The following is a 16,271-nucleotide window of genomic DNA, read 5'->3' on the forward strand; positions in this document are numbered from 1 at the left end:
AAATCCGCACAAATTATGAAATCCAAGTGCTGAATTTTGTGGTTAATAAATATGTCAACCTATTATAAAATGTGTTGGTTTGTGTAATAATTTGCGTTTTCTAATGAATTGTACCATTGAACATTTAAACAACAAGAGACTCCATCCCCATGTTAAAATTGTCGCCAGTGTTAAAAAAAACCATCAAACAGCAATTGATGTGCACCAGCAACTGATTTTGCTGATCTAAAATATTTCTTTCTGTAGATTATATTACTGTAGAATTATAATTTCAGTATTTCATTACCCACCAGTCAATGAAAGTACCTAACATATGTATTAATATATATTTTTTTTACGATTATTGGTTCATTTGGCACCCACTGCAATTTATCTTAATAAATTATAAGAATGAATATTGCTGTCAACAAACAATTAATTCATGAATCCAATATTGTAACGTCTTGAGGAAATATTTGTTGTATTATCTGTATTTGTTAAATTTCTTCGATTGTTATTTTTGTTTCAATAAAATGGTCTTGTTATTTTTTGCAATGCTGTTTTGGTCAATGCTTGATGGACTTATATTGTTATTTGTAATACAATTAGATAATTCTTTCTGCTTTTGTGCCAAAAACATAATAGTATATGTAAATAGTGTATCTGTTGATATAAATATAAAAAAATCCAAAATGTTATGCGTGAAAATAAAAAAATATAATAACCTGTTTAGTATGCCTAGATGAAATAGTAGCTATGTATAAACTAAATAAAGAAGCCATGCACAAACTGGGCGGTCCAAAATATAAATCACTCAACCAACCGAGGCAGGTTTTCAATTTCACCCCTGATCGCTATCAGAGACGAAATAATGAAAACTGTGATGATGCTCGATTTTAAATGCTAGCTAAGTGATTTATAACTTGATTCGCTGTCTACACTACTGACTAGAGATTATGTAAATAGCTGACAGCGGAAAATGTGATAGTTATTTCAAGAGTAATTCTGTTGAAGTTAAATTTCAACTTTCATATACTAGGCTAGTAAAGCCAACACGAATAATACGTTTTCGTCATACTGCAGCAAAAACATTCGTTTTTAATGCATGCGTTGAGGGTCTAAAGTAGGATTTTTACTCTCTAGCGAAATTTCGATTGTGGTAATCGTATCGATCGATATTATTTATCGATTGATTTATTAGGTAAGGGCCTATTGTTGTCGATTGCTCGACACTTTGAGAGATTATCTTTACATACAAATTATTTCGATTTCTAGCTTTGTTTTTGTTAATGAATGATGCAATATGATGAAAAATATAGTTCACCACACGGGTAAAAAGTGAATTTTTAACCCTCGCTCATTTACCGACCTCGGCTTCGCCTCGATCGTAAAACTTGACCTCGGGTCAAAAAGAGTCACTATAATTCCTAGTGATGAAATATACTATTGTATATATATATTTGATACATAATATTATCATTATTACATTAAAATATGATTAAAGGCAGCAAAGGAACAACACTTAAACATCTATCATGCAATTTTAGCATACATATCTTTAGTTGAGTCAAAAAATATTGGCAAAATGTATGATTGTCGTATATTGCTTCCAAACACTTACATGCATTATACATCTAGATGTATTGAACATTAAGACTATACCTATTATGAGTTAATGAGAAGTCGTAAAAAAGTAAAATCCGAAAGTTAACGGAAGTCTGTATAAATTGTCAAAATTATTTTAATTTTTATTATAAATATTCATGATCGTGACGCAGCCTCTCCAGCTTATGCTGGTATCAAGAAGGAGGTAATAAGGTAATAGTAACAAGTCAAAACTATAAAATGCTCGGATTTGAGTGAGGACCAAAAGTCTTGTTTTTATACCTAAGAATAATAGTATTATTTTTGTTACAACAAACATAATTTTTTCACAACAAATGCATACATACATCGCCAATGTGCTACAAGACAATTTGAGAATTTTAAAAATTCAATGATAATACTCTACTAATACATATTTATTGTGATAGATACAGTGTACATATTAAATGTATTAAACAATATAGAGTGACACAAAATAAGTGGATACCTAGATGTATATAGTATTGGAGCTCTCGGTTTAATTAACGCGCAAATTACTCTATTACAATCCGATGAATACTAAATAAATAGTATATGGAAGTCAATAATTCAAAATTTACATAAGTTTTATATGCATACAGGTATGAATATAATTTTATTACTAAACTGAGCCCAAGATTTGTGTAGTTTATTCAGTGGAAATAACCCGTACGGTATACTACAATTTACCCATAAAAACTTTAAATGCATTATAATTTTCGGAAAGTGCATTTGTGTTCACTCTTATTAGGCTACATATAAGTTTAGGATTTTGCTCTAAATATATTTTTTTCTTTTACGACCTACGAATATTTTAATAAAAATATTTTACTTCAATGAGTATCTACATTGAGTACTGAAATTAAAAATAATCTATTTGCTGTACTCGAAATAAGTTATAATTTCAAGCTACGCCATTGTTTCCGGAATCACCATTTGAAAATAATTTTGTAATTTATTACTTAATTACCAAAATAAGTTCAAATTATTATTCATTATAATTGATTTAAATGTATTTATTTATTTATTGTAGAACTGTTGGGAGTTTTTGTAGAAACATGTTGATTTAATTTGAATTAGTAGTTTTGTGATCATCCTACCTTACTCTAACTGACGATTCCAAATGCATATACCTACTATTAATTGTCAAAAGGAAAATAAATATTCTTATTTTTATTTTTAGACCAACTATCAATAGTAACGTTTAAGAAAATTATGTAAGGTCAAGAAGATTTAATTTATGCAAACTCTACTTAGAATTAATCGTTTGAGTTGTAAATAAAAGAAAAGAGTTTAAGTAATATTCTAACATAATATTAATAAATTACCTACAGTAAAACAGATCCGGGTCAGAATTTTACTCGGCTATTACTTATCTTACTTTACAGAAGTTTATTATTCAAAATACAAGCCATAAGAAATATAATAAATTAGAAATATGTTTGTCTCTTTTACTTGGACCGCCCTAACCTTCAATGATTTGTAAAACGCATCTATAAAGTAACATGACCTTTGGCCCATGTAATAAATAAGGCTTTATCTAATATTTAATTTCAGAATTTAAATCGTGTGCGTTTCAATTAAGCCATTAGTAAGACAAACGTCTAAAAATCAAGAGATTTATTCAATTTAGATAGCTTAGTTTAGAATTCACGTCAACAATATTAAAAAAATATATATATATTGTAAAAAATAAAATTTTAATTTAGAATTTAACTTGTAATTTCCATAGCGTTTAAAAGTGCAATTGAAAGTGTTAAACTGAAAACTAATTTATGTTTATAAATGTGAATTTGCAATAGGCTACGTATAATTGTTGTCCGTAAATTAACATAAAAATATAAATTTATAAAAGGAAGCTATGCATTACTGTTGTGCAAATACAATCCAACATTAAATGTAATTGTATGAATTAAATTTCTAGTCTTTAACTGTCCTTTTAATGTATGTATATCTTTGTTTATTTTTATATTGTTATATTTTATATTATTATTTTTTTTAGTTAATAAAACGCATAAAAAAAACTTGAGTACAGTATGTGAAATATTAAGTAGGCTAACTATAGTGATACATTACATATTGCAATTTCATATATACTCTAATTTATAACTTCAAACGTGGACATACATATACATGTATGTAGGTCTACACTCATATACATTCACAATAAATAAAAATGTTGATCTTATACTCATTTCTTAAATAAATGACAATTTAACTATCAATGAAAACAAATGATGTAAACAATACAAACACAAGATACTTACCACCGTGGAAGACTTAGCACCAAGACACTACACACTTCACAACCAAGTTCACTAGACACCTAAATATCACTGGCATACTCATAAAAGCTTGATTAAAAATCCAATGTGTCCTAGGAAAAAAGCGCGTTAATTAATAGTGCTCACGTTGCACTCGAGTTTCGCGTAGTGGCTCGCGCATGTGCCGGGGACGACCGAGGATGAGCGAGTGTGCGCGAGACAGCCGAGCAGCGCTGCAGCGGCCGCCGCGAGAACTAAGCGCAGTGGAGGGGGAAGAAGGCGTGGCCTGGGTGGTGGGGATGGGCGGGGCGTCGCGTAGAGGGGCGACAACTGGAATATTGAATGAGATTATTTTGTTGTCGAGACAAATACACGGCCCAGCCATGTCACCGCTGTTCGGTTCAATTGTGCCACTGGTTTAGCGGTGGGATTTTCACTTTCTTACAGGATTGGGTGTTTAATCTTGCGAGTTGAGAGTGTAATATTAGGCGAAGTAGATGATTTATTTTGCTAGACGTAACTTTGATCATTTACTTGAGTACTGAAGTAGGCATCCCAGTTATACCTCTGTTGTCAATTTGTTTTTATTATAAAAGAATGCATTGAAAGGTGGCTGTGGCTAATCGTAGTTAAAAAAATTATTAAACACTGCAAAGAACAAATAATGCCCCCTCTTCATCATCTTATCAACACATCTTTAGAGCAGTCCAAAATTCCCAAAAACCTAAAAATTTCAAAAATCCACCCAGTACATAAGAAAGGAAGCAAACAAGATCCAAGTAACTATAGACCAATCTCCAACCTACCAACAATATCAAAACTCCTGGAACGAACTGTCTACAACCAGTTAATAAACCACCTAGAAACAAATAAACTTCTTTCTACTAGTCAACATGGCTTCAGAAAGGGGCTCAGTACAAATACGGCCATAGCTAAACTATGTGAACATATAACAACACTCTGGGAAAGTAAAAACCATGTTTCAGGAGTGTTTTTGGACTTACAGAAAGCTTTCGATAATCTAAATTGGGAAATCCTCTTCAACAAATTAAAAACCTTTGGAATTAAAGACAAAGTTCTAGAATGGATACACAGCTACTTTACAGACAGTTACCAATATGTTGAAATAGATCACCAACGCTTCAGTTCGATAGTTTGTGTACAATCCTCCCTCAGAAGAAGTACAATAGGCATCCCACAGGGCTCGATACTCGGTCCACTATTCTTCATAATATATATCAACAGTTTTCCAGACTCCTTAAACCCTGAACAGAAATGTATTCTATTCGCCGATGACACTACCATTCTCACCCCCATCCAACCCAAAACTGACAATAGTAACACAATAAATTCAACCTTGGACAAAGCCACCGAAATCTGTGACACATTGAGCCTAACCATCAACAAAACAAAGACAGTACATATAACCTTCATGCCCAGCAATAGACATGGCACAGGAATTGATACAGATCCAGTCTCGACCATAACAAACTCAAACTCGACAAAATTCCTCGGTGTATTCATTGATAAAAACCTAAACTGGAGTGACCACATTGATTATCTCTGTAAAAAACTGACGTCTGCGCAGTTTGTAATTAGGCGAATCAGAAATATTACAAATGAAGAAACAGCGTGGGTGGCCTATCACTCCCTGTTCTCATCACACCTGAGATATGGAATAGCGGCGTGGGGATCAGCAGCTATTAACAAGATTGACAAAGTCCTTATCCTTCAAAAGGAAACCATCAGAACTATACTGCGGCTGGATTATCAGGAACACTGCAAACCCTTCTTTGTCCAAAATAAAATCCTCACCGTTATTTCACTTCATATTCTGGAAACCATCATCCTGGCCATAAATTCCTCGCCCAGTCTCAGACAAGATAAACACAACTACAATACACGAAATAGGGCAAACATTGATCTTCCACAACACACACTCACAAAATTCAGCAACTCCCCACTGTACACTGGTTCATATTTCTATAATTTACTGCCGAACTCTATAAAAGCCATTGACAAACACAACACATTTATTTACAAGCTTAAACAATATTTAATCAATAGGCCCTACTACACCACAGCAGAGTATATCGAGGAACACACTTTTCAACACCTTAGATAACGGGACTCACTTCGAGAACCAAACAGATGAATCTTGACGATTCCCCAATCACCCGATTGCGGAGAAGACTTCAGAAGTAAGAAGTAAGTAAGTAAGTAAGTAAGTAGTGCACTACACTATGAGCTTCATCAGCCAAGAAATTCTTATGGAAGACAAGTTAGGCCGTTTGCAGACTGCAGAGCATCCTGGGCAGTGTAGCCACCTGTGCGAGCCCGTTGAAAAGGTTTTGTATTACGGATTTCCCGGGATGTTTTGGTAAAGAACTTAAAAACCACATCACACAGAAGAAAATTGCTAACAGGCGTTATAAAAGCAGCCAATCTAAGATATGCTTGCAGGTTTCTGCCCCGTGAATGCTACAAGCTCTATATGTCTAATGTAGAAGCAAATATTTCCTCGAACTTTTAGGGGAGCCGTCAAAGCACAGAGGAAAACATCTGATATACCTTACCATATTTATTTCTATGGAATCGAAGCAAAGGATCCCAAATTGAAATGCACTCTTTTTGCCACTTTCTTCAGTTCAGTGTGCTCCCCGTCATCGCACTCCTCCATTACTCATGGCTATCCAGTCTTGAACTCTATTATATCTATGACATTTAGCAAGAAAGAGTTCAACCTAAAGTTGTAGCGCTTGGATATAAAGACGGGAGCTGGTATTGACAACATTCCCATTTCATTTCCTAATTACTGCCGTATCCTTCTGACTGGGCCCCTCCAAACACTTTTCAATTGATCTTCATTCACCCATCTCAGAATGGATTTTTACGATGTAAATCTACAGTTTCTAACCTTTTGCTTTTTCAAGAATATGTAATGCCCCATGGCTGCCTCCCGGAAGAATACACAAGTCGGCGATGTTTATATTGATATGACCAAAGAATTCGAAAGTATTGATCACTCCATCCTCTTATCTTAGTTTGAAGGATGTGGTATTTTTGGCCCTCTATTATCCTGGTTTTCCAGCTATCTGCAGGGTCACATGTTAACAGTGAAAATTGGCACATCGATCAAGATTACCTCACTTCTCTCCATCTTCTGGGGTCCCACAGGTTTCATTGCTGGGTAAATGTCTCTTTAACGTCTTAATCAACGACCTCCTGGACGTGATCAATGTCGATGCTTTACAATTTGCAGATGACCTGAAGATTTACTTAAGTAAAATCATACGAAGATCATCAGAAGTTGCAGCAAAGTCTCTCTGTATTCGAGGAGTGGTACGTTTCTAATGGCATGTCTGTCAATCCCAGCAAATGCTCTACAATAATATACTACCGATCAAAGTCTCCAGCTGAATACCAGAACCTGATATTAGGTATTCAAATCCCAAAGATCCAGAAAATAAAAGATTTGGGTGTTTACTTTGATTTCATCTTTAGCGAGATATAGAACCAACCCGTTAAACAATGCTAGAGAAAGGATATAAACTTATATTTACCATATATTTACCATATACAAAAGCGGCATATAGGTCTAGTTGCCAATACAAACACATTGATTGTAATTTGAAAATTTTATTGATAATTTAAAAAGGGAAAGTGCTCAAGAAGTATGTGGAAGTGACTGTCTTGTAGAATATAGATAAAACTAAATTTGAAAAAAGTAATGACGATGTACAAACACTTACGACAGGTTAAAAATGCACTTTAATTATTGTTAATTCAATTCAACAAGTCATAAGATACGTCAAAACAATTTAGTCAAAAGCAAATTTTACGTTTACAAATTTATATACAGTACCCTTTGCTATCAAGAACTACTTCGAATACATTTGAATTCGCCCTGATAATTTCGCATGAAGAGAGTAAAGAGGAAATATTTGACGTGTTTGTAAAATACAGTTTTATCTTATTGTACTATCGTAAAGTAAACATATTATGTCTTTGAGAAGGCAACAACCGTCAGAGTGTAAAACAGTAAAAGAGGAAAACGATCAGTGAGTCTCCTTGTTCCCCTTTTGTTAGGTTCAAATCAAAGCGTAACTAGCTCTTGTCTTGTTGTATTAGAGTCATGCTGCCTCATGAGATGACCACATCTTTGAGACAAAACCATAGATCACACAACTACACAACTGACAGGATACGTGGCTCTGAGGAATCACGAGAAAACACAATTTTGAGGCAAAACTACTCTAAAGGCTACATTTGACTAAACGACTCTATAACAACATGGGGGCAGATTAACTCTGAGGCAACACGAAAACACGGCTCTGAGGTTACACGAGACAACCCGACTGACGAAAAATGACGCAGAACAGTTTTGTTGTCTGTGGTTGCCACAGAGTCGTTTGTCTCGTGTAACCACAAAGTTGTCACAGAGCCTAGTTTTTCGTGTAGAGTGTTTTTCGTCAGAGCTGTATTGTCTCCTTTGAACTTGAAAAAGGTTTGTCTCAGAGTCTGGTTCTCTCGTGTTGTTGCATCAGAGTTCGGTTCTCTCGTGTCGTTATCTCAGAGTCTGGTTCTCTGGCATCGAAGTATACACAACCTTCAAGTAGTGTAACACAACTTGTGTTATATACTTCGATGTTCTCTGGTGTTGTTTCCTCAGAGTTTGGTTCGTTGCCTCAGATTCTGGTTCTAGTTCTCTGGTGTTGTTGTCTCAGAGTCTGGTAATCTCATGTTGTTGTCTCAGAGTCTGGTTCTCTCGTGTTGTTGTCCCAGAGTTTGGTTCTCTCGTGTTGTTGTCTCAGAGTCTGGTTCTCTGGTGTTGTTTCCTCAGAGTTTGGTTCGTTGCCTCAGAGTCTGGTAATCTCATGTTGTTGTCTCAGAGTCTGGTTCTCTCGTGTTGTTGCATCAGAGTTTGGTTCTCTCGTGTTGTTGCATCAGAGTTTGTTTCTCTCGTGTTGTTGTCTCAGAGTCTGGTAATCTCATGTTGTTGTCTCAGAGTCTGGTTTTCTCGTGTTGTTGTCTCAGAGTCTGGTTATCTCGTGTTGTTGTCTCAGAGTCTGGTAATCTCATGTTGTTGTCCCAGAGTCTGGTTCTCTGGGGTTGTTGCCTCAGAGTTTGGTTCTCTAGTGTTGTTGCCTCAGAGTCTGGTAATCTCATGTTGTTGTCTCAGAGTCTGGTTCTCTCGTGTTGTTGTCTCAGAGTCTGGTTCTCTCGTGTTGTTGTCTCAGAGTCTGGTTCTCTGGGGTTGTTGCCTCAGAGTTTGGTTCTCTGGTGTTTTTGCCTCAGAGTCTGGTTCTCTGGTGTTGTTTCCTCAGAGTTTGGTTTGTTGCCTCAGAGTCTGGTTCTAGTTCTCTGGTGTTGTTTCCTCAGAGTTTGGTTCGTTGCCTCAGAGTCTGGTTCTAGTTCTTTGGTGTTGTTTCCTCAGAGTTTGTTTCTTTGCTTTAGAGGCTGGTTCTCTGGTGTTGTTTCCTCAGAGTTTGGTTTGTTGCCTCAGAGTCTGGTTCTAGTTCTCTGGTGTTGTTTCCTCAGAGTTTGGTTCGTTGCCTCAGAGTCTGGTTCTAGTTCTCTGGTGTTGTTTCCTCAGAGTTTGGTTCGTTGCCTCAGAGTCTGGTTCTAGTTCTTTGGTGTTGTTTCCTCAGAGTTTGTTTCTTTGCTTTAGAGGCTGGTTCTCTGGTGTTGTTGCCTCAGAGTCTGGATCTCTCGTGTTGTTGTCTCAGAGTCTGGTCCTCTCGTGTTTTTGCATCAGAGTTTTGTTCTCTCGTATTGTTGCCTCAGAGTCTGGTTTTTCGCGGTGCCTCAGAGTCTGGTTCTTTAGTGTTGTTGCCTCAGAGTATGTTTTTTTGCGTTGCCTCAGTGCCTAGTTGTCTCGTGTAGCCTCAGTGTCTAGTTGTCTCGTGTAGCCTCAGTGTCTAGTTGTCTCGTGTTGCCTCACGTCATGTTGTCCCTGCCTGCAGTCAATGACGGGTGACTTTGAAAGTGAGTGCTGGAAGTAGACGAAGGAAGCAGATAAATAGCTCATGTCCTCGGAAGTCAACTTCATTTACATTTTTCCTTTCGACAATGTCCCCTTCACTTGCTGCCGTCAAACATGCAATCTTACCTCACAGCATCCTCTTGTAGGTACTTCCAATATCAGAATTGTCATTTGAAGACACTGAAAAGACAAGTAACGTTTTATTATGTTTGTTTACGAATTCACGGGATAGCTTAAATGACTCATAGTCCCATTAAAAACATTTAATTACAAAAAATATTCTTTCAAACAAAAGACGGTTATGATTTGTACGTGTACATTGATTTGGAAGTTTAAGTTTAAAGTTTTTTGACGGTCCAAAATCTGGTCTTGTTATCTAATGACAACCTATCAGAAAACACCAATGATTAACTATCAAACCAATGACAAATGGCAACAGACAATCGACCCTACTCGATTCCCCATCTGATTGAAAGGCGGACGCTCAAAAAACTCTGCTACCACTTGAAGTTATTTATTCATCTTAAATGGCTTGATTTGACATCGTGCTTTTCATGTTGGTTTCCCTTGATTTTTATGATGTCAATGTGTACCCCTCTCTCTTTTCATGGTTCTGTTTAAGTAGTACTGTAGTAATCCCATTCACAAAAGCGTGTGGGCAATTGTGTCGGCCAACTTTTTTTTAAGCCAGAGCTTTCGGCTGCCAAACTAAAAGGACATTTTTTTATTATACTAGGTGAAACACGTCGAAATCGACGGTTACTTTCAAGCCTTACGCTAATTCATCTAACTGCGATAAGTTGAGTGAAATTATACATATTTTGATTATTTAGCATTGTTTAAAGAGTAATAAGTGTAAAGACAATAATGATATTAGTTTCGTTAGTTACCAAGTATGGTTGATCATTCAATGAATAAAATATTTCCCATACCGTACGTCATCGGAGTTATTATTAGTATATTATCTGGTATCTCTTCCTTTGGAAGAACCTTTAAATAGTATTAAAATCGTATTGGTGGATCTTTTGTAGTTAAACACTTCCGTGATTTCATCAGTGTAATGCAGATTAATCCATGATTTTGTTTGCAAAAAAATATATATGTTTGTTGGGAAGACACGTTCTAACTTCAAAGATAGGTATATCCGTTACAGTGTAAGATTGATTTTTCCTTTTTCACGTCACGTCAGATCAAACGTACTTCTGTGCCAATGAATAACCCTCTATCATAGTTTTGAGAAATTCGTTGTGGGGCTACTGTTAAAGCTGGAATTCCTTGACATGGTGGATGTCAGTTAGTTGTCTCAGCCTTATCAATTACATAAAGTTGTCAATATAATCTCTCTACGGAATGTTAGGTGTAGTGGATTATACTTGAATTTGGCTTTTATTCTTGAACTGCTAGGGACCTCCTCGTTTATATGGTCGTGCGGCTTCATTGGCAACAAATAATGCAAATGACATAGCAACGTGGCATTTCCTTTTGGCAAAAAATACTGTAAATTGGCTGTTACGTAAATATTGACGTTTACATGCATTTTTTAATCAACGTATCTTATTAAGGACGATGTGATCTAGTTTAAAAGGAATATGACCTTTCTGTCATGACAGTAGCTGCTTAATTATCTGACAGCTATCTTAAATAACACGACATTTTGGCTGTAAGAATGGCACAATGAGTAAATACTATTTTACAAAATATGGATGTGGATGGATGGGCACCGTGCCCTTCTGCACTTGTATTATTTTGTATTGTATTACACAATCGAAAACTTTCCAATGATTGAAAACATGTATGACAATAATTTCATGAACCTATGATGATCTGTCTGGTAAAATATAGGCAGAAGTGGTGAAAAAGGCAGACAGACATCAACCCATAAAACAGATTAAGATAGTTCAATAAGAAATAATTGTAAGAGTTACTGTGATAAAAGGATTTTCCGCTGATTTCATAATGAAAAGTTTTGCAAAACATGATAGAGAAGAAAATCAATTTTAAAATCAGAAAATAGCATTGCATATACTTCTTTTGGACAATTCTAACTCCCAATAAATGTGTGTTGTTTAAATTACAATTTAAAAATTAACAGCTGTTTCATTAAAAATTATTATCCACATGGCCAAAATGTAAACAAATCTGTGGAGGGATCTTTAAAGGCGTCTGGGGCAGAGCCCTAAGGGAATTTACTTCGTCTTTCTTTTGATAAATCATCTACAGACCAAGACCTTTCTTTGGACACCTCTACCAAGTTTCTACGCCCATCCGTTCTCTCAAAATTGTGGAGACAAACTTTCCAATGAAATATTTAAATTGTTAATCTTATGGGAGAAAACTCAACTTTGATGGAAGATCCTGCATAAACTATTAAAGATTTCAAAAAATGAAAAACACTTTGCAAAACTACGGATCAGGGCCATTCTTTTGACACTTTAATAATTAAAATCGGTCCAAAAATGAGGGAGGAGTTCTGTTTACAAAAATCGGCTTAGCGCATTATATATATAGATATAGATAGATAGATAGATAGATAGATAGATAGATAGATAGATAGATAGATAGATAGATAGATAGATACTTTACCATCTTGTATATCTTATCAGCTATTGAACAACTAAAGGAAAAAAAATAACAATAGCTCACTCTTTGAAAGGCTCGTTCAACCTTATGTTCAACAAAGGCATAACTAAAACTGGTTCATATGCAGAAGAAATATCTAGCCTATTTCAGTAAAGGTTAATAGTTAGTTAAATCTTTGCTTGGACTTGGTTTGATCATCCAGCAAAAAACTAAATAATTTCTCGGACATGAATCAATTTCTCTGTATTGGAGAGCTTCTTCCAATTGCATAAAATTCTTTTTGTAATTTTCATCCAAGCACGCAAACTTTACTGACATACATAATGCGTGTACAGTTTTCAAAGTAAAAATAGTCAAATAAATCTTTATCATTTACATCACTGATTATGTTCCTCCAACATTCTCAGAGCGTTCACGTTGTTTCCCAGGACTCCCGGTGTACGTTACGAAAGTCGCAAAGACGCAGACATTAAAGTCAGCAGAGAGTCAGGGCCAATAATTTATTTGGCTGTTTGGCACCGGAATGGAACCTCGGGCCTATCAACACTTAGATAACAATAAATATCCCTCGGGTGACCTTAGAATGGAGACGTAGCGGCCGAGGGTGTCCGATGTCTATCTTGACAACTTTACTACACCCCGACCTCTCAATGAACTCTGGGGCCGGAACAAACGACCTTTTAACTGTTGCAGACCCGAATAAAACCTGGTGTTTCTGATCATCTGTCCTCGATTACTGGCAGGTGACCCTTCGGCGAGGGTTCTACCTTGATGTCTAAACTATGGGCAAAATGTAGACTAGGTAAGGTGAAGTTTTGAAACCTGGATTACTTTTCTTGAACTGCGACTCGACTGGTCTCGGTTGGTAGGTCTGAACATTGTACGGATGAAGTGTGTGAACTCTTCTCTTGCATGTTCAATAGGTTTGACTCAGTCAGCAAGGATCAAATGAAGTATGTAAACCTTCTTATTTTGCATGCTCAAAGTGCTTGTGTCAGGCGCTAATCATTTTCCAGATGAATGTTGTGTTTTGTCTATTTTGGATATTTTAAAAGGCTTGGATTTTGTCAATTAAGGTACTTAGTACGGATGAATTGTGTAGTTGGTTTTCAGAGTATTATCAATAGCCTTGTCTAAGCCAATAAATGATGCTCAGATCAAATGTGAGGTTTACTTTTTCTAGCGCGATCAACGAAAATTAAACTTCGTTAATCTCAGTCACTATGCATTTTTCAGATGAATTCTATTGTCCTTTCTTGTATGTACAAAAGGTTTGAACAGTCACTAAACATTATTCAGGCGAAACAAGTGCTTTATAGTTTCTTGTATGAACAAACGCCTTGAATCAGTCAGTATTCATTATAAAGATGAATTGTATGATTTATTTTCCCGTGCATTTTCGATAGCATAGCCTCAGTCAGAAAACAATGCTCGGATAAAAGTGTGAAATTTACTTTTTGTTGTATGATAAAAAGGTGAAAATTCTATTATTGCAGTGGATCAGTAATGTTTAATGCAATTGAAATTTTTTTTTATGAACTCAATTTAGTTTATCCTTATATACCATAGTTTCTAAACACCAGTAGTGGCACTACCAAGCTGTTCACTATTGAAAATTGATCAGTGCAAAGTCATACTATAGATAAAAGGAGTATAGACATATACAACTTTTATCTTTGGAGTATAGTGTATACTCCTTTAATCTATGGTCGTACTATTTTCCCGTATCTTTTAGACGCCTCAACCATATCACATTTTATCAGTCGCAAATCAATTGCGCAATGTCATAGATCACCAGCATCGCCGACATTAAAATACAATTAGCTGCTCGAGAACCGTTAAAACACGAAGGTACATTAAAATAAACATTACATCAGCACCGCCGCGCCGGCGAGGGTATAATATATCAAACGCCTTCTCTGATCTACATAAAACTCACATTTCCGATTCCTTGTACTTACAAGCCCAAACTAATAACAGCACTTGTGCGTAATGGGCTAGAACGGCCGAAAATGTGAGATCTCAATCGTACATGTAATGAAGTAATTTACGTTTATATCTCGTTTTAAATGTGTTCCTTATCTGACGAAAAGCAAATAAATGCGCAATGCTCTCCGTTGCCGTGTTGGCAAATAATTTGTATGCAAATATACGCTATCACGATTTACTTATTAGAGTTATCATAATAATTAGCTATAGCATCTGGCGGACAATAATTGGCCGGTCTTGAGACCGTAGTCCGTTACCATCGTTACGGAAGACGCCGCCGCCGCTAGACCGCGCAAGCGTCGCCCTGGCTATCATGTGACCATCGGCGTCGTGGCGCCGGCCGGCGCTGGTAATGTATGAGGTCAAGACTGGCTTAGGCCCCTCGCCCACTATACGATTTCGGTCGTACGAAACTGTGTCGGAACGACAACATTTCAACAGTGAACCATTGGATCTTATGAGAGCTTGCCCACTGTACGATAATCTCACGACTACGATAAACTGTCGTGAAGCAGTCGTCCACTGCCACTGTGATACACGACTGTCGTACGACTGTGTAACTCGCAGTGGAGTACACGATTAGTGACAGGAGTTTATGGGCAGGATATCTGGGAAAACTGTATCAAATATTGTTTTTATTACAGGGTAAGTAATAGATAACGGTTCTTATTGTTTGGTAACATAAGGATCCGAATTGTAATGTAAGACTAATTAATACCTAGGTTAGATGAATAAAGTAGAGATAAGTGAGTACAAAAGCAATTGAAATTAATTGAGATGTAATACTGTACTAACATACACATTTGGATACTTAACCAGGTACTGAAGTAGATATCTTATATGATACCGTAGAGCTGTATTTATATGTTACCGATCCTGTACTAATGTGACACATTGACTTGTGATTTGTGCTGCAGTTTCCACTGAGGTATTAGTAAGTTACTTTTGGGTTGGCCTGGTTTAAAAGATGTTTTAAAAGCTTACACTATTATACACAAATTGCCACCCTTACTACTGTAGCTGTATTCTTTATTCATATAGATCGTACTGAAGTTGAACCTGCCCATCACTGTTGCAAATTGCATGTAGAAATATAGCTTTGGGGGAAGAAACGCAAATATTTACTGTGATTAAGTTGGATAATTGTTCAATGGCGACATCTCACCTTCATGAGGGATTAGGACCAATCGTTAATTAATAATTAGTCTCAACTCGCAAGACCTCCGGTCTGATGCTAGTTTCCAAACGGAAAAATACCACACGATGTTTTTATAATTGATTTGGAGATTTTCCGATTTACTGTAATCGTGGACTAACACAAAGGTACATTTAGTATTTTTCCTTCGACTTTCACACGTTTACACTAGTGATTAACATAAGCGTGATATGTCAATTTCTTGTGATATTAAAACATAGATGTTACTTATTTCAGATAACATAAAAGGAATAGGGTTTAAACTTTACTGAAGTTGTTTTGTTTCTTGCTTGTTTTAGTATTATGTCTATTTATGTTTTAAATTAATTTTTCTTTTAATTGTTACAAAATAATGATATAAATCATTTCTAAAGTTTGTCACAATAATTACTTTATTTACAGTTATTATTTTGTAAACAGTAATCTTACTAATATTATAAATGTGAAAGTTTGTGTGTTTGTTTGTTTGTTTGTTTGTTTGTGTGCTTGAAGTTCAATCACGCATAAACCACTGGACGGTTTGTGCTGAAATTTGGCATGATGATAGCTCACATTCCCGATTAACATATAGGCATATTCTTATCTCAAAATTCCTTTCGGGCTCCGCCCCAGTGGCTCTGTAATTCCCCATGTTAACCATATGAGTACCGGTATT

General features: G+C 35.9%; 1 protein-coding gene across 2 annotated transcripts in view; it reads right to left on the minus strand.

Moving 5' to 3' along the window:
* LOC128994556 (LIM/homeobox protein Lhx9-like) overlaps window positions 1-4,059 on the minus strand; it is an 82,442-nt gene extending 78,383 nt beyond the window's left edge. For both annotated transcript variants that reach the window (XM_054419181.1, XM_054419180.1), the window contains exon 1: window positions 3,870-4,059. The gene's annotated coding sequence lies outside the window, so the exon portion shown is untranslated. The remainder of the gene's footprint in view (window positions 1-3,869) is intronic.
* Window positions 4,060-16,271: the final 12,212 nt, after the last annotated feature.

The sequence above is a fragment of the Macrosteles quadrilineatus genome, unplaced genomic scaffold, assembly GCF_028750875.1.
Source record: "Macrosteles quadrilineatus isolate MER2022 unplaced genomic scaffold, UCM_ALF_1.0 Scaffold_5__1_contigs__length_97177068, whole genome shotgun sequence".
Lineage (NCBI taxonomy): Eukaryota > Metazoa > Arthropoda > Insecta > Hemiptera > Cicadellidae > Macrosteles > Macrosteles quadrilineatus.